Source organism: Choloepus didactylus, chromosome 9 (assembly GCF_015220235.1).
Source record: "Choloepus didactylus isolate mChoDid1 chromosome 9, mChoDid1.pri, whole genome shotgun sequence".
Taxonomy (NCBI): domain Eukaryota; kingdom Metazoa; phylum Chordata; class Mammalia; order Pilosa; family Megalonychidae; genus Choloepus; species Choloepus didactylus.
Genome location: NC_051315.1, coordinates 97,737,929 through 97,758,164, shown reverse-complemented (window position 1 = coordinate 97,758,164; position 20,236 = coordinate 97,737,929). Strand labels below are relative to the sequence as shown.

Below are 20,236 nucleotides of genomic sequence, written 5' to 3'. Positions count from 1 at the left end.
CTGATTCCATGGGAGATTGGTTGAAAACACTTATCTAGACCAATGCTCTCAGTTAACTGTGGTCTAGAACAGTTGCCTTGGTCCTACGGCTAGTAAGTGGTAGAAAGTTGTCTCCTAACTCCTACCCTTCATCCCAGATTTGATAATCACATTTCATACTCTGGATATTAAATTGAAAAAAATGTTATGGGTTAATTGACAGATAAAGGTACACAGGTAGATCATATCCATTTATTCCTTCAGAGAGTGAATGCCTTAAAGGATTGAAAATCACTCTCTTTTGTCTCACTCTCTTCTGTCCTCCCAGGACTTTGCACAGTACCTGGCAACAGCAAGTGCTTACTGAACATCTGAGGAATGAACTTTATCTTCTGGTATTACTAAAATACATAGATTTTCAAACTAGAGTTCTCGTCCCTTATCTCGAATCTCCTAAATATAACCTCTGCTTAAACTGTGTCATAAATCACACTTATCTTTTCCTTCTGGTCAGCTCCCCTTTTGACCCAGCCATTTCTGTCACTGGCCCTGTCTTCTGCCAGGTGCCCCGTGAAAGGCCAGGGTTTGGACGGCCCCTAAACAGGACGACTCAGGGGAGGCTAGGACCACTCCATTTAGGCCACTGGAATTAAACAAAAAGCAATTAAGCAGAAGTCACTGACAGGGGTGGAGGTACAGAGGGAGGAACCAGGTACACATGCAAGCACCCAGGGGTAATCAGTGAGCAAAGCCAAGGCAAAATGCTGGATATTATTCAAAAGAGAAACCCAGGCTTAGGCAGATGTTCACAGAGGTAGAAAACAATGAGCGCACAAAAGGCCTTGTTAAGATGACCTCTGAATTTGAGGTCAGGAAACGGTTCCTCTGCCAACAGTGAAAAACAACTCATAATGGATGACTTGAGCCATCTGCCAAAGTGTCCTCAACTGACAAAATGATGGTGGGTCAACCAAGGTGCACCAAAATAACCAGGGTGGACCTTCAGAAGCAAGAACAGAATGTGACTAAAAGAAAGAAAATATTAGTTCATTCAAATATATATTTTCCCTGGCAGGACATGGCATTTAAGGCAACAATAACTACTACGTATGTGTTTGTTAGTGAGGGTGTAATGTTCCAGGTTGTGGAGCTGGCCCAGCTCCCCAAGCATCTGCAACCTTACATTAGATAGCCATACAGCAGGCTTTTCATTCCATATCACCAGTCCCCACAGCAACCCTGCAAAGGTAGATATGATTATCCCTGTCTGACAGAGGAAGAACCTGAGACACTAAGAAGATGCATAATTTGCCAAGATGATAGTATATCGGCCTAGGCAGAGATGTATTTTTGAGATAAAACCAAGTTTTCTAATTTTTCATTTCCAGACAAATTAACTTAAGTATAATTGTTGGGATGGGAGCCTTAGAAGGAACATAGAAATGCCTTAGTGAGGAAATCAAAGCCCCAGGCTTCAGAATTCTATAAAAGAACTTCGATAATGAGGCTCAAACTCAGGAAAATAAAGCCATTGCCTCCTTTAGTAAACCCCTTGCTTACTGAACAGCTATGAGCCAGGCATTAGGCTGGATGCTGGTCATGCAAACTCAAATAGAGCTAATCATTCAGGACGAGGCAAGAAACGGTATAAGATAAGCAGACCAAAGGAAAAGGTTTACAACAGCTGGATGAGAAAGTATGGACATGAAGTACAAAGAAGACACCAATGTCTTTTATTGAACTTCCAACTCATTCATTCATTTTTTTTCATGTATTTCAGTCATTCACTCACCCACTTTCTTAAATACACTTCGACATCAACTTGTTGTCAAGCTACAGATTGTTTTATCAAGATGAAGACACATGTCTTATCCTCCAGGAACTAAGTATGCATCTTACTGAGGAGAAAGATGGGTAAACATGCCAGTATAATGTGAGGTGCTAAGATTAAAAATATGCAACAACTAAGTGTGCACGCGATATAGAAAAAGTGACCTCTGCAACCTACAGCACAGCCCTATGTCAATAGAGGCCCTTTGACAGGAACACTCCTTCTGCCTAAAATGTACTCAGCTTAAGTTTCACTTTTTTACAGAGGTCTTCCCTGACTTTCTAATTAAATTGCTTTCCCTGAATAGTCTTGCCTTTATAGAGTGTCTCAGAGTTTGCAGTTACATGTTTGTTGAGTACCTGCTTCGATCCGCTAGACAAAGCTATGAGAGCGCAGCGGCCGTGTCTGCTTTGCTGCCTGCTGCATTCTTCACGTCTAGCACAGTGCTTGGCACAGAAATTATATTCAACAAATAAGTACTTCCTGAACGATTTTTTTTTTTTTTTTTTTTTTTTGTATCCAAGAGCACTTCAGTTGTGAGCACATTTTCTTAGTATGCTGGATATCCTTGCAGGAAAAAGCCTAGAAATATATGTTGATGAGTAACATTACTCACATACTGCTTCAGCCTGCAAATAGGGGCTCCCCAGTTGTGAATTAGATATCACCTCTTTGTTATGGCTCTTCCTTCAGGCTCCATACCTGAGAACTACAGATAAGGTGGTTCTACCCTATGTCTTCAATAACTGCACATGTGACTGTCAGATGCAAGAATCACAAATGTAAAATGACAGAAATCTACTTGCACCTGTGGAGAGGTTAACACAGCTGTGGTTGAAGTCCAGCTGTCAGAAAATTTTGGGTTTTCACAGACTTATTTGGAAATGTTATAAGGGATTGGGCTGATATTAGTGACAGCATGCAAATGAAGCTATTTTTTGTGTATAGTTCTACTTTGATTTCCACTTCAAGTACCAGCATGCCAATATGAATATATGAAGCCTTTCCTAAGACTTTCTCAAATTCCAGGAGGTAAGTTGTTTAACAGGACAATTTAGAGAGCTAAGTCTGCAGCTGGGCTATTAGCAAGATGAATTTATAGGCACACAGAGGAAAAAGGAACAATAAAAAGATAGATGAAATGACGTCTTGGTCTACAGGTTTCACAGTAGGGTGATACCTTGGTTCCCAAACTGTCTAAATTGTTTCACGCTTACTTCCATCCACTGTGGAACTTCAACTGTGACAGTATAGGTCACGTCTCTTCCCACATCCCAATAGTTACTCTGCCCGTTGGCCCCCTGTGGCACCTCAAAATTGCTCATTTAAAATGGTTTTCAGCCTCTGATGTTGACCACGGACCTGTAGATGCTGATTCACAGCACTGTCAATCATGCCTCCAGAAGCAATTGGAGGCTTTTTAAATTCCCCTTCTGTCTCCCTCAGTTCCTATGCATTCCTAAGTCTTGTAGTGAGACTAAATTTCTAAGCTTTTTCAACCTATCCTGCCCCCACCTCCAGTATTAGGCAACTCATCTCAGGTCCTTTCTGAAACTTACAGCTCCTACACCAGTGGGTTACACCCCCTCCCCACATCCCCAGGAGATCTGGCAATGAGTGGAGACATTTGGGTTTACTACTGCGGGCAGGACGCTAGCGGCATCTAGCAGGTAGAGGTGAAGGATACACTAAGCACCCTACAATGCACAAGGAACATGACAATCTCCCCACAGTAAAGAATTACCCAGTCCAAAATGTCCAAAGTGCTGACACCACAGGATATCCAAGAAAGAAGAGAATACACTCTCTACCTACAGACATTATACAACCTCACTGGGGATAAAGACATTTATACAAAAGACAATCTAAGCAATATAAAAAATTGGACTATTTTTAAATAGTTAAGCTATAGTTATCAATTATGAATACTAGAAAAAGACAGAGATCAACAAAAAAGGAGCATAGAAAGTAAATAAGAATTGGCATTTCAAGTATGGAAAATACGAACAGCTCAGGAACAATGGCTTTACGGCCACAGGGGGAGGACTCAGATGGGAAGCTGTCACCCAACCAAGAGAAAGTGCATTTGGTTCTAAACTCATGTCTGAATGAAGAAGAGAGAGGCAGTAAAGATATTGTGTAGGCAGGAGTCAAAGTTATAGAAAGCACTATCTAGAGTTAAGGTACACCAGCAGAAATTTTAAAACCTTAAATATGTCTTATTCTTCTGCTTATTCTAGACAAGTAGAAGTTACTAATTTTAGAAAATGCTGCATGCATTTTGGAAGCACTTTCCAGTTGGGAGTGTGAGACAGTTTCTCTTGTGTCTGATATCAACCAGGGTAATTGTAAGAAAGGAATAAGTTTCGTTTTCACATAGAGACAGCATGGAATAAGGGAAATGGAGGCAAAACCAGTTTAAACAAGCCCCAGACAAAGAGAAGAGAGAATCTGCCTGATGTAAAGAGACATGAGGTAGTATCAGAGGCGGGAACTCACAGCAAAAAAAATAAAAATTTGGGGGGGGCATTGGCTAATCAGTTCAAAATCTCAATAATGAGCTAGTTGGCTCTCTGGGATTGGCTGTACAAATTAAAATCTCAAAAGATGAATTAGTTAGTGTTCTCGGATAGGCTGTAACCTCTGTAGTACCCAGTCAATGGGGAAACAGGGGAGGGACTTGCGAATTAGGAGTAGAGGATTTAAACATCGCCATTCTCTTCCTCTGGCGCGCCAGCCTCCCGCGTGTTTGGCTGGACGCCCCATCTTGCAAGATTGTAAATAAATTCTTTTCTCCTCCAGAACCGAGAGAGCGTTTATTCCCTTACAGGCACCGCTCTATTTCCGACAACTTGGGGGCTCGTCCGGGATCCAAAGCTTCGGAGGGGGACCCCCGAGGTGGACAAAGGGAAGGCGCGCCCCGCTGATTGAGCGGTCTCGGACTCCGCCATTGGGGGCCCATCTCCGGCAGCTAAAGGGCCCGAGACCAGACGCTTGGATCTGCCGGTTGTGGATGAGAAAAGGGGGAAAGGGCTTGCCTCTGTTTGACCAGGCAACTCCGTGCACGGACCAAGGTAAGGAAAGTAATATATTGCCTTGGTGGTCGGGAATTCCTGATGAGTCTGGAGCTGCTTGTGTGTGACTGAGACGTGCGACATACTGCACGAAGCGAGTGCGGAGTCTCAATCTGCGGTTCCCTTCTCCCGCGAGGGAAAGGGCCAGAGACAGACGAAGCGAAAGGAACTGAGAGAAAGAAGCCCAGACAAGACTCAGGATGGGAAATAGAGGCAGTTGGCCGGCCGGGGAAGAAGAAAAGGGGGCACCTATAGAGTCCCTCGGGGACATCCCTCCAGATAGCCCACTAGGTAGGATGTTAAAATATTGGACCGATAGCGATCGGACCAAGGGAAAGGACAAAAAGAAAATGATTAAATACTGTTGTTACATTTGGACTGAAGAAAGCATTTCACCACCAGACGTATTCTGGCCAAAGTATGGGTCAGAGGAGGACTGGCTCTGTGCCAACCTTGTAATTTATGTTAATGAGAAGAAACCCTTTTCTAAGGAGGAGTCTGATTATGCCACGTGCTGGCTAAAGAACAAAAAAACTCCCCTTTACCCTGTGAAAGATAAAAACCCAAACTTGGAAGATGAGTTGGTAGAATCTAAACCCTGGGACCCCTTATTAAGCCTTCCTCCTCCCTACTATTCCCCTCCTCCCCCAGGGCAGAGATTGTTAGAGTCTGAGGACCTAATAAGGTCCGCACAGGTTCCAGGGGAATCAGGAGGCCCATCGGCGCCAACTGCCCCACCAGATATGACCCATCAATGGTTGAGGAAAGAATTAATACAGTGCAAAAAGGATGTACAGAATTTTCCATTTCCAAAAACTCTTGAAGGAAAGAGAGTAAGGGAACATCACCCCGTTAAATCCCTTTACCCCTTGAGGGAGGTGCCTATGGGGCCAAAGGAAGTCGGGTATGTAAATGCCCCATTAACGAGTGCAGAAGTAAGAAATTTTAAGAAGGAGATGAAATTGCTAATAGAGGACCCAATGGGGCTGGCTGAGCACATAGATCAGTTCCTAGGCTCTAGCCTATACACGTGGTCTGAACTTATGTCCATATTAAACATCCTCTTTACAAAAGAGGAGAGAGGAATGATAAGAGGGGCTGCTATGAAAGAATGGGAAAGGCAACACCCGCCAGGGCAAGGGGTGATGGCAGCAGAGCAAAAATTTCCAAATACTGACCCTGATTGGGATAATAATGATAAAGAGGATAGAGCACAAATGAAGGATCTCAGAGACCTCATTGTAGAGGGAATAAAATTGGCGGTACCCAAATCTCAAAATTTGGATAAGGCCTTTGAGGTAAATCAAGAGAAAGATGAGTCTCCCTCTGCTTATCTACAAAGATTGAGAGAACAAGTAAGGAAATATTCAGGTATGAACCCTGATGACCCTGTAGCCCAGGGAATGTTAAAGGTCAGCTATGTGAAGGGATCTTGGCCTGATATTCGGAAAAAGATTCAGAAAATAGATGGATGGATGAATAAGCCATTGGAGGAGTTATTAAGGGAAGCACAGAAAGTATTTGTAAGAAGGGAGGACGAAAAACAAAAGCAGCAGGCTAAAGTCATGATAGCCACTGTTGACCACTTGGTCAAGAAAAGATTAGAAACAGGAAATGGGGGATGCAGACAGAGGTGAGATAGGGGAGGGGGCTGGGCTGATTTAAAAAAAGGAGCAAGGAAAATGCAGAACTCTGCAGGGTGTTATCATTGTGAAAAGCCTGGCCATTTCAAAAGGGAGTGCCCAGACTTACAGAAGGAGGGTCGAGTTATACCGCTAATGAATTTTGAAGACTAGGAGAGTCAGAGGCTCCTCATCTCAGAAGCCCACCGGGAGCCTTTAGTAAATTTAAAGGTGGGCCCATATCATGAGGAAATTACATTCTTGGTAGACACTGGAGCAGCTTGCTCCTCTGTAAATCATCTTCCAAAGGGGGCCAGGCTCTCTGGCAGTTCCCTCACCGTCACAGGGGTAAAAGGGGAGGGATTTAAAGTTCCCATTCTTGAACCTACTAACATTTGTTGGGAAAATAATCAAATCATAGCTCCCTTGTTGCACATCCCAGAAGCTGGGAGTAATTTATTAGGAAGAGACCTAATAATACCTATGGGACTGGATTTAGAGGTAAGGAATGGACGGATTGAGGTTTTGGCCCTGCTCACTGAAGAAGATGAAAGAGACATTAAGGAGGAGGTATGGGTAAAAGAAGGAAACAGGGGAGGGTTGCAAATTCCCCCAATTAAAATCAAGTTAAAAAAGGAAGGGGAGGTCGTGTGCCAGAAACAATATCCTATTCCTCTTAAAGGAAGACAAGGACTCCAACCCATCATTGAGGGTCTCCTTCGGGATGGACTCTTGGAAACCTGTATGTCCTCTTTTAATACTCCCATTCTCCCCATTCAGAAACCAGATGGTAGCTGGAGAATGGTGCAGGATCTAAGGGCCATTAATAAAATTGTCCAGGTTCGACACCCTGTAGTTCCTAATCCTTACACTCTCCTGAGTAAAATTCCCTTCCATCATAAGTGGTTTAGTGTAGTAGATTTAAAGGATGCCTTCTGGGCCTGTCCCCTTGATCCAGAAAGTAGAGACCTGTTTGCCTTTGAGTGGGAAGATCCCTTCAATGGGCGAAAGCAGCAATACAGATGGACGGTCTTACCTCAGGGTTTCACGGAGTCCCCCAATCTCTTTGGGCAAGAGTTAGAGAGGGTACTGGAAAAATTTCCAGTCCCACCTGAAATCACCCTTCTGCAATATGTAGATGATCTATTAATATCAGGTAAAGAAAGGCAAGTGGTGGCTCAAGCTACGAAAAATCTACTGAACTTTTTAGGGGAACAAGGATTAAGGGTATCTAAAAGTAAACTGCAATTTGTAGCAAGGGAAGTTAAGTACCTAGGCCACCTCATAAGTGAAGGAAAAAGAAAAATCCATCCAGAAAGAATCCAGGCCATAGTAGAGTTGCCTCTTCCTCAAACAAAAAGAGAGCTAAGAAAATTCCTGGGATTGGTAGGGTACTGTAGATTGTGGATAGATTCTTTTGCATCTCGAACTAAAGAGCTATACCAAAAATTACTAGAGGAAGAGCCTGACAAGATAGAATGGGAGGAAGCGGAAATACAGGCTTTAAATGAGCTCAAGCAGGCACTGGTGCAAGCTCCTGTTCTAGCACTTCCTTCCCTCGAAAAACCCTTTCACCTGTTTGTTACAGTAGATAAGGGAACAGCTTTGGGGGTCCTAACCCAAATCTGGGGAGGCCAAAGAAGGCCGGTGGCTTTCCTTTCGAAGGTTTTAGATCCAGTCTCTAGGGGGTGGCCTGGGTGTGTTCAAGCCATTGCAGCAACTGCCCTTTTAGTAGAAGAAAGCAGGAAATTAACCTTTGGAGGGGCATTAGTAGTTAGTACTCCTCATCAAGTGAGAACTATTCTGTCTCAAAGGGCAGGGAAATGGTTAACTGATTCTCGAATCTTAAAATATGAAGCAATCCTAATGGAAAAAGATGATTTGGTCTTAACAACAGATCATAGCCTAAACCCGGCCTCCTTCCTCTGGAAGGGGCCTGAGCAAGTAGAGACCCCTGAGCATGACTGTTTAGACCTAATTGAATACCAAACTCGAGTCCGACCTGACCTAAGGGATCTTCCCCTGCACTCGGGGGAAAGACTGTTCATAGATGGATCCTCCAAAGTCCTAGAAGGAGAAAGGCACAATGGCTATGCAGTTGTGGATGGGATAACTTGTGAAGTAAAAGAAGCTAGCCGATTGCCCAATAAGTGGTCAGCTCAAACTTGTGAATTGTATGCACTAAATCAAGCCCTCAAATTATTAGAAGGAAAGGATGGTACAATATACACTGACTCTAAGTATGCCTTTGGGGTAGTCCACACCTTTGGAAAGATCTGGGAAGAAAGGGGATTAATCAATAGCAAAGGAAAAGAACTGGTTCATGGGGAATTGGTGAAACAAGTATTAACCAATCTACTCTTACCTAGAGAAATATCAGTGGTGCATATAAATGGACACCAGAAGGGACCTACTTTTGAGGCAAAAGGCAATAGGTTGGCTGATGAAAAGGCTAAGGAGGCCTCTCTCTACCCCCCTTTAAAAATAATGATCCTAATACCCTCTATCCCTAAGGAATTTGGGGTCCCTACATTCTCTGCCAAAGAAGTAAAAGAGTTGAAACAGTTAGGAGCAACCTTAAATGATCAGGGGAAATGGTTTCTCCCAGATGGCAGACAAATGTTAAATAAACAAATAATGAGGGAGATATTAGCAGTCCTACACCAGGGGAGTCATTGGGGGGTACAAGCCATGTGTGATGTAGTACTTAGACAATTTGGATGTGTAGGCCTTTATACAGTTGCTAAACAAATCTGTGAGCGGTGCATAATTTGTCAAAAAAAAAATTAATAAAAAGGTTTTAAGAAAACAGGTACAAGGGGGAAGAGAGCCGGGCCTGAGACCATTCCAGAGCATTCAAGTTGATTATACTGAAATGCCACCAATCGGTCGTTTAAAATATATTTTGGTAATTGTCGACCACCTCACTGGATGGGTGGAAGCCTACCCTCTATCCTCAGCTACAGCATTGGGAACTTCTAAAGTTATCCTTGAACAAATCATTCCCCGTTATGGGTTAGTGGAAAATATAGACTCTGATAATGGCAGTCACTTTACCTCCTGTGTGTTGCAGAATGTCATGAGAAGCCTGGGTGTCACTTGGGACTTCCACACTCCCTGGCATCCACCATCCTCTGGGAGAGTGGAAAGAATGAATCAAACCATAAAGAAACATCTTTCTAAATTAGTTTTGGAAACAAAGTTACCTTGGATCAAGTGCTTACCTATAGCTCTACTAAGAATCAGGACTGCCCCTAGAAAAGAACTGGGAATTTCCCCTTATGAAATGCTTTTTGGTTTGCCTTTCCCCAGGTGGACTGGAGAGCTCCCCTCCCTAGACACAAAAGATCTTTTTCTTAAGAATTATATACTGGCCTTGTCTTCTACTTTATCATCTCTCAGGCACCGTGGACTGCTGGCTCAGACCCCGCCTCTTGAATTTGCTGCCCATCGACATCAGCCTGGCAGCTGGGTTCTGATCCGGTCGTGGAAAGAATCCAAACTTCAACCGATCTGGGAAGGACCCTATCAGGTCTTGCTGACAACTGAGACGGCAGTCCGAACGGCAGAAAGAGGCTGGACTCATTACACACGAGTGAAGGGACCGGTGCCTGAACCAGACGATAAGTATCCAGCAACTCAACCTGAATCCTGGAAAGTGACTCCTACCTCAGATCCCCTAAGGATCACTTTAAATAGGCAACAGTTGAAAGAACATACTAGGAGGGAGGAAGGGCTGAATTAAACCCTATGTTTGCATTGTGCTCTGTGTATAGCTTAATGATGAAATTGCTTATACTGATCATAATGTTCTATATTCAAGGAGTAACAGGTTCTGCTAAGCTGGTTATAAGTGTAGTCAAAGGCTTAAAGTCTCAAACTGTACAATTTGATGTTTGTCAAGTAATGAGCTGTAAAAATCTAAAACGTCAGCAACAACTGAGTGAGGAATATAAGCATTTATGTAAGCAGACTGTTCAAATAGAAAGCAAGATTGTTGGGGGGCGAACATTTGAGAGTATAACTTATGAGACACCTAACCCCTGTTATTCTTGGGACACTGCTTGGTGGACCACACAGTATGAGGGATGGGTCTTACCCAGGTTGGAGGAAAAACCATTAAGGGAAACTTGGCTGGAATTTAACTCTCCAGTTCAAATTGACCCCAAGGTCATTAGAACACTTAAGACCAAAGACTTAAAGCAAACCACAGAAATAGAGACAGGTTATGGAAATACAAATGCCTGGGTAGAATGGGGCAAACATACCATCCAGAGTCTAAACAGAAGTGACTGTTATGCTTGTACAACCAAACAACCCACTGTTCAGATTATGCCCTTCCCCTTGGGGATGAAAAAGCATGAAAGGGAGTTTAAATGTATAACACTCCTCTTTCAAAATGCTACTCCTGGTGAAAGTTGTAGTACGTTGTCCTCCCTTTTCCCTCCAGTCCAGAAGGGAAGTGTCAAAGCCATACCAGCGTCTCACCTCGGTCCCGGAAACCACTCTGCCTGTCTCTCCAGATGGGAAGAAGGGCTCCAGGATCTTGGTACCATGGCTTTGTATACACAGGTGTGGAATGTGAGCAAGGATAGTACTGGCAACTTCTCCAGCCTAACTATACCCCGAGCAGACCTCTGGTGGTACTGTGGGAAGGGCATCCTCTGGCCAACACTACCTGAAAGGTGGGGAGGAACCTGTGCTCTGGTTCAATTGGCTATCTCATTTACCCTGGCATTTGAAAGTAATAAAAAAGTACCAACCCAAGGCAAAGGAGAAAAGAAAAATGTACAAAGTGTACCTAGTTCCTTCAATAAAAAAAATGTTTGTAGATAGTATAGGGGTTCCCCAGAAAGTTCCTAATGAGTTTAAAGCTAAAAATCAAGTAGCTGCAGAATTTAAATCGTCCTTATTCTGGTGGGTCACCATCAATAAAAATGTCAATCATCAGCTAAAATTTATCAACTATACCAGGGATGTCATTAAAGAAATAGCAGAACAGTTAGATGCCACTAGCCGAATGGCATGGGAAAACAGAATGGCCCTAGACATGATGCTAGCTGAAAAAGGAGGCGTCTGTGCTATAGTTGGGGGAAATTGTCGCACATTCATCCCCTATAATACAGCGCCTAATGGAACTATCACCAAAGCCCTACAAGGCTTAACAGCCTTATTTCAGAAACTAGAAAAGAATTCTAGCATTAACAACCCACTCATAGAATGGTTGGAAAATTGGTTCGAGAAATGGAAAGGAATTGCAACATCTATTTTAATTTCCTTATCATTCCAGCCAAAATGTTTATAACAGCTGGGTGCTACATAATCCTGTGTGCTCAAAGGCTAGTTCATAAACCCATCAAAACCACTAGAATCAAAAATAAGAAAGATCCGTATGATGAGGAATGTGAAAAAGCCCTTAGCAAATTTGAGAATCTAAAATGTGAAAACTAAAAGTGTTTAAAAAAGAAAGAGGAGGGAATCTGTAAGAAAGGAATAAGTTTCGTTTTCACATAGAGACAGCATGGAATAAGGGAAATGGAGGCAAAACCAGTTTAAACAAGCCCCAGACAAAGAGAAGAGAGAATCTGCCTGATGTAAAGAGACATGAGGTAGTATCAGAGGCGGGAACTCACAGCAAAAAAAATAAAAATTTGGGGGGGGGCATTGGCTAATCAGTTCAAAATCTCAATAATGAGCTAGTTGGCTCTCTGGGATTGGCTGTACAAATTAAAATCTCAAAAGATGAATTAGTTAGTGTTCTCGGATAGGCTGTAACCTCTGTAGTACCCAGTCAATGGGGAAACAGGGGAGGGACTTGCGAATTAGGAGTAGAGGATTTAAACATCGCCATTCTCTTCCTCTGGCGCGCCAGCCTCCCGCGTGTTTGGCTGGACGCCCCATCTTGCAAGATTGTAAATAAATTCTTTTCTCCTCCAGAACCGAGAGAGCGTTTATTCCCTTACAGGCACCGCTCTATTTCCGACAGTAATGAATTACCCATGGAAGGACTTTAGTGGTTTCACCTTGAGGTACTGTAATAAATATTTCCAACTTGTTTATAGATTTCTCTCTGAGATCTCAACACTGTAAGGAACAGGCAGTTTTAAACATTGAAAACTTAAGACAAATACAGATATACTTAAGTTATACATACAGTTAAAACATTACCTTTAATGCAGTTTCATTTGTTATCATGTATGTTTTCTTTTTTGTGATTGGTACTTTAAAGAAGAGTTTGAGATAAATCCCAAATCCTCAGAATTTTAAACTGATTCTCTAGACATTATACTGCTGGCCATTCCCATCTATTATTCTTTCCTTGTAAACCTGCTATTCTAAGTTACTCACAAATCCAAGGAGTCATGGAAAACTAAATCCATTCTATTCTCATCTCAAAGCTTTGGCAAGGATAAGCTGATTAGTCTGTTTACATTGTAAATTCTTCCTCTAAAAGTAAACCTTGGAAGAAACACTATTTATTGAGGTATATATTGAAATCATAAAAGCAGGAAAGAAATGAAATACAGGTTAAATGGTAGGTTAAATATAGAAATTCATCCATCCTAAAACCTCCTTACAAAGCCAGTGAAATAATAAAAAGATATAAACCCACTAAGACAAAGAAAACAGAGGAAATGAGAACAGATGAGCAACATCTCCAAAATGTTTGAAGATGAGAAGTAGAGGCCCAAGAAACTGGTAATTGTTCTAGCAGACAGGAGAAAGCTGAAGCCTAAGAGCCCATAGGGGTAGGGAGGCCATTCGAGCTACAGAAAACCAGAAGAGTCAAGAACTGGGGGAACCAAGTACTTTTGAAAGTCATGGTAGGACTGAGGCAGGAAGACTGATAGAAAGCCTACAAAATGTCCAGTTAGATCTTGCCCATTTCTTTCCTGCAGTCTTTGCATGCTGAAAATGGCCTCTTCCCCTCTCTAATCCTGGCTGATCAGAGAATCTAAATTGTGAGATGCCAGGAGTAAGTGTAGAAAGGGGATATGAGGCCCTGTACTGAAAACCAAAGAATTAAGTAAAAGTCTGAATACTAAATAGTGAGATAGTAAGACACCCCTTCTCTCTCCTGAAGGCAGGTTCCCAACACTGACATCCAGGCTTAATCCTCCAGGCAGGAGCCTGGAAGAATCTTCTCTTGGGAAACTTGTTGAGAAAAAGAGACCCCTAGTACTGCCCGCAGGAAGGTCCCCAACCATTTCCTGATTCTGGCATTTACACTCTGTAGTCACCTCTGGCACTGCATCAGGGTTGATCTATGTGACGAATAACATACACGGCAGAAGGGATGCTACATCACACCCTAGACAAGTTATAAGAGACACTTCATCTTAGGTGAGCGCTGACTTGCTTTACCTCTTGAATCACTCATTCTGGGGGAAAGTCAGCTGCTACATCATGAGCATCCTCATGGACAGGCCCAAGTGGTGAGGAACTAAGGGCCGCCAACCACCACGTGAGCAAGCTTAGGAATGGAACCTTTGACCCAGCTGAGTCTTGAGATGATCATGGCCTCAGCCCACAGCTTAGCTAACACCTCTTGGGAGACCCCAAACTACAACCACCCAGCTAAGACACTCCTGCATTCCTGACTCTCAGAAACTGTGTGAGAATAAATGTTTGCTGTTTTAAGATTCTAATTTTTTGGTTTACTTGCTATGTAGCAATAGATAAATAATGTAAGAGCTGTGGATAAAGACATTCAGCAGCCTCCAGTGAAAGGGCATGATTCCTGTCCAATCAGATTAGGGGTATCACCAGTCTAAGGGATACCCCCACCTTGCAGTCAGCTTTCTTTTTGTTTTTTGCGGGACACTGTTATCGAGTTCCGACTTGGTGGGCCTGGGCCAGGGGAACTGATCAGCCCCTAGGAAAGGTAGTGGGGCACGGGTGGTAGCGCCCTCCACGGCCCCCCGGGCCTGAGAAAGTGGAGCCGAATGCAGGCCCCATTTCCTCACCCCAAAGTACAACCGTTGGGGAGGGCTTGCCGGAGAAACCCCCCCCCCCCCATGCCTTACCCGCACCCTCCACCCTCTTCGTTACCGGAGCAACTCCCGCCCCTTTTCAAACAACCTCCACGCCCTCTCAGAACCAATCCAAGCCTTTAACCTCTACAGCTACCCCGCCCTCTAAACCGCCCGATATAAGCTTGTACTCTCCCCTAATAAACTCTCTCTTGGCTTCCTCACCCTCAAAGAAACGTGTCCCGCCTGTTTCTTCTCGCCGCCTTCCACACCTTGCACGCCACCGCCGGGGACCGGGCCCAGTCCCCCGCCTCGCCCTCGCCTCCGGGAAAGAGCCCCCGCCGCCGGTACCCTCCGAGCAATCCCGAGAGCCTAGGATTTAGCAACCGGCCGCCACCCCCCCCAGACGAGTCAACTGCGACCGCAGTTTTTGTCTTATTATTCTTAAGCAAATCATTTTTACATATGCATAGACATCTGAGAATAATATATAATTGAGAAAAACTATTAAAATAAAGGACCAAATCAAATCAAATAGAAGGAACTCAGAGGTAACCCAGACAATGTGAGTAGAATTAACTATCTAATATCTTAGGAAATTAGATACTGTATTTATAACATAAAAATAGCATGATATAAAAAGGAGCATTAAGAAAACAAGGAAAATTCTTAGAAATTAAGAATACAGTGGAAGAAATGAAAAAAATAATTATAAAAGTGTTAGGAGATAAATTTGAGGAAATCTACCAAGGATAGTACAGAGAGTCACAGTTGGAAAATAAGAGAGAAAATGTAAGAAAATTGGATAATGAATGCAGGAGTTTTAAATTCCAACTAATATGGAATTCCAGAAAGAAAAAATATGGAGAAAGGGGGATTTGTTGTCAAATCAATAATATAAGAAAGAGTCCAAGAATTGAAGTATTTAAGTTTCTAGATTAAAAGGTCCAACTATAGGCCCACCATATCATAAACCATCAAACTGATAATGCAAATCACTGTGAATTTTCAGAAGACTAGGAATAAAGAGAAGATTCTAGCTTCCAAACACAGAGAGAAAAAAAGTCATGCACAGGCTCTGGAATGAGAATGACATCAGGCTTTTCAAAAGCAACACTAAGGGCTAGAAGATTAAAAAAAAAAAAAAAAAAAAAGACTTCAAATTTCTTAGATTAAACAGTTTCCAACCTGGAATTACATACGCAGCCAAACGATAAAGCAAACATGATAGTAGAATGAAGGAGAAAGAAGGCATATCTCAGAAATATCAGGTCTCAAAAATTTGCTCTTCTGGGAAGACAGCAGAATAGGAGAGGCAGACCAAACATCTCCTCCATGAAAAAAACTAGAGAAAAGGTAGAAAACGCCTGGGTCATCGATTCCAGGATATGAGTGGCCAGAGAAGAACCTGGGGACTTGGATGAAAAACTGGAAAAATTATGTCTGAAAGAAAAGGGTAAGTTCATTCAACTAGGACCACCAACAGGGTCTGGCAGCTGTGAGCTGGCCACTGAGGAGGGGAGGGAGCAGCTCTCCACTCCCAGGCACCCATCACAGCAATTAGCTGGAGAGATAATCCTCCTCATCCCCGCAGCTGAAAGCTCCCATGAAGGAACCCAGGAAACAGTGGTCCCGTGTTGAACCCATTTATTCTTCCTCCATGAAAGTTTGTGGTGTGCATGGGCAAGAGGCAGAGATAAGCGAAGGTCCCACATGGAAGCACCAGCAGTCTTGCAGGCACAGGTGGGCAGGGACGAGGACACGTTTGACCTGGAGGGTGTGACGTGCAACCCCACAGCCCAAGAGTGATCCACTCAGAGACCCAGGAATCACCAGAACAATGTCCCCTTAAGCAAACTCCTTGCCAAATTGCACAGGGCCCAACCCTACCCCCAGGGCTGGCAGTCCCCAGTGCACATGGAAAACTGGTGCACTGATTGGATTTCCACCTGATCTGGACCCCACCCAGCATACAGGCGTAGCTGGAAAAAGCTGGCTTGAGGGTAAGAGGTGGCTCAAGAGTGCCATCTGCTGGGAAGACAGGGAAAGTGCACTCCAGCAAGCTGTGGTTCTTCCAAATTCTAAATAAACGTTCAAATAATCCTGCATTTCCCCAAATAACCTTATCAAGATAATCAAATGCTCCAAAGTCAACAGAAAATCACAAAGCACATAAGGACCCAAAAAGATATGGACAAGCCAAACAGCCAAAGCAAAAAGCTGCATGAGACACAGAACTTGGAGCAATTACTCAAAGAAATACATACAAATCTCCAAAACAACTTCAGTGGTTTCAGTAAAGACATAAAGGATATCAAGAAGACTCTAGAAGAGCATAAAGAAGAATCTGAAAGAGCAAATAAAAATAGCATATCTTATGGAAATAAAAGATACTGTAGAGCAAATTAAAAATATATTAGAGACAGACAACAGCAGATTTGAAGAGGCAGAATAAAGACTATGTGAACTAAAGGACAAGAAATTGAGTGCAAACACACAAAAGAACAAATGGCAAAAAAATAAAAAAATTAGAAATGGATCTCAGTGAAATGATGAACAACATGATGCGCAAAAATATAAGAATCATTGGTGTCCCAGAAGAAGAGGAGAGTAAAGGGCTAGGAAGAGTATTTGAGCACATAGTTGGAGAACACTTCCCAACCCTTCTAAATGACATAAATATGCAAATCAAAGAATCCCAATGAACACCAACTGGAATAAATCCATATAGACCCACTATGAGACATACTAATCAGATTGTCAAAAGCTGAAGAGAAGGAGAAAGTCCTGAAAGCAGATTCACCACACACAAGGGAAACCACTTAAGACTAAGTAGTGACTACTCAGTGGCCACTATAGAGGCAAGAAGGAAGCAGTATGACATATTTAAGATTCTGAAAGAGAAGAACTGTTAGCCAGGAATTCTTTACCCAGCAAAGTTCACCTTCAAAATTGAGGTAAAGTTTAAAATTTTCACAGACAACAAATGTTGAGAGTATTTGTTAACAAGTGACCTGCTCTACAAGAAATACTAAAGGGAGTTCTACCAGCTGAGAAGAAAAAAAAAAAAAAAAAAAGAAGAGAGAGGACTCGTGAAGGGCACAGAACTGAAGAGTATTAGTAAGGGTAACTAAAAAGGAAAAAACAGAGAGGGGGGAAAATGGATCTGACAATTAGAAACCAAAGGATAAGACAGTTGGTTCAAGAAATGCCTTTTCAGTAATAACTTTGAATTGTGAATGGATTAAACCCCCCAGTTAAAAGATATAGACTGCAGAATGAATTAAAAAGTATGATTCATCGATATGCTGTTTATAAGAGACTCATCGTAGACCCAGCAACACAAAGAGATTGAAAGAGACAGGATTGCACTTGTGCTGGGCTGGGGGCTGTGACAAGTGAAGGGCCATGAGGACAGTGAGGGAGTCCAGATCCTGCAGTCTGGCACTCCTCCCTCACACGGCAGTGGTGTCTTGACAACCACTGGAATAACCACTGTCTTTGTTTCCTGGGCCTTGTCCATCCTGTCACCTCAGCCCCTGACACCACCACACTCTGACTGGCTCGTCCTTGGCCTGGGATCCATTTCAGGCTTGTGCCACATGAAAACAGCTGCCCAGCCTGGGTTTGGGTTTTGTGCAGGAGTTGGAGGAGGAGCAGCAGTACCTGGGCAGCATGCGATGGGGGAACTGCTGCTAAATGCAGTGCTTTGGGCTCCTCTGCAAAGAAGTTGGGTGGCTGCAGCGTGTAGGAAGAGGTGGAGGGTCCAAGTATTTTAGAACATGCTCAAGACCTGAACATTTAACTATAGAGTTTGAGTGATGAAGGGGAAAGCCTAGGAAGAAGGAAGAAACTGTTGGCCTAAGGCATTACGATTCTATTGCTGAAAAACAGAAAAATTTTGATATGAAAATTCAAAAAGAGTTAGCCTTACAAGAAGAGAAGTTAAGACTAGAAGAAGCTTTATATGCTGCACAGCATGAAGCAGCCAGGGCAGCAAAGCAGTGAAAGCTCTTGGAGCAAGAAAGGCAGAGGGCTGTACGGCAATACCATCTTTCTAACAAAGGAGAACATCAAAGTTCAGGACCAGGAGATGACTTTGAATCTTGTTTAAGAAATGTAAAGGCAAAGTATGAAGTTTTTGAAAGTAGTACACTCTCATCAGACACTACAGTTTTGATACCAAATACAGAAAGCAGTTGTGACTTAATGACCAAAACTAAATCAACTAGTGGAAATAGCAATAGCACATCCTTAGATCTAGAGTGGGAAGATGAAGGAAGGAGTAGAATGCTTCCAATGAGAGAACGTTCCAAAACAGAGGAAGATATTCTCCATGCAGCACTTAAGTATCGCAGCAAGAAGACTGGTAGCAATCCCATCTCAGCCTCTGATGATTCCAGAGGGCTGGAGTGGGAGAATGATTTTGTTAGTGCTGAAATGGGTGTTAATGGCAATCCTGAGTATTCTAGATTTATAAACACTGTATTAGAACTGTCTGATTCTGGCAAAAAGCAATCTGATACAGATCAACAGAATCGATACGGTAAAATTGTGAGATCCTGTTTATCAGTTATTACCAAATGTTAAAAATTAACTATAATGTATAAATGGTTGTGCTGAGCCTTTTTGTAAAGGGAAGGTACGAAACCATTCTGTAAAATGGTTTCCTATACCTTATTAGAAAGGGATAGGAATGATAGGATATATCTGAATTGCTTCAGAATTATGTACAATTTCGTCGTCTGCCTTCTGCATTTCAAGAAAAAGTAAATCATTCTGTCATGCTACTCATTAAGTTTAGTGTAATTACCTATTTTCTCTATGGCATTCTTTAGATTTTCACTTTTTAAAATAGTTTTAATTTCACTTGGAATGCTTTATCAAGTCTATTTCAGTATCTAAATGTAAAAATATTAAAGCATTTAAAAAAATTCTCAGAAGATGTTAAGGGAGCATGAAAAGGGATTGCCAGTTTCAGATATAGAATATTGTTCCTTTTCCCAGAATTATTAATTCCTAAGATTTATTAGAAATTTATTGAAAGCATAATTAATTTGAGCAGATGTCCCTAAAGGAATGCTAAAGTATCAGTTTCTTTCAATACTTATTGTATATCCTAGTTTGATAATACTGATTGAATATGCACAAAGAGTAATGTGATTAAAAAAAAAAAAGCTTTCAGAATTTGGACATTTAAAGTTGGTAATAATCAAAAGTACTATTTAAGAAAACATACATATTTAATTTTCACTTCATTTACATTGTCACTATAAATTAATACTGACTTTAAGTAAATTGACTTATTAAATTTCTAGGCATCATTTTAAAAAATTCTGTATTTCCACTGAAATACTACATTTCCAATCTTAAATGAGAAAGATTTTACATAAAACATAATCTCTGTGCATGATTTATTGGAGAAGGAAAACTAAAAAGAGATAATATGGGTATTTCAAAGTAAATAAAATCCTTTCTGGTATGAAAGGATCCATTGATATTATTAAGCTTTCCTTTGCCCTGTACTACAAGGTGCTTTAACAGGATTGAACTAATTATATCTGTATCTATATCTATACATCTATATCTGTCTATCTATCCATCTATATAGCTACATTTATGGTATACAATGGTTCTTTTTTCTCCCCTAAAGTTTATGTATCAATTTAAAAGGCCAAGGATACGAAAACACTCCGACATAATTGCTCTACTTGATTTTGTTGAGGACTGAATATAATTTTAGTAAGCAGTTTTTTT

General features: G+C 42.0%; 1 protein-coding gene and 1 pseudogene across 2 annotated transcripts in view; one reads left to right on the top strand and one right to left on the bottom strand.

Annotated features, from left to right (window-relative positions):
* The window catches only part of PARD3B (par-3 family cell polarity regulator beta), a 1,159,791-nt gene that overhangs the window by 614,760 nt on the left and 524,795 nt on the right, over positions 1–20,236 (bottom strand). The window lies entirely within an intron of this gene.
* LOC119544507 lies at positions 18,155–19,069 on the top strand (annotated as a pseudogene).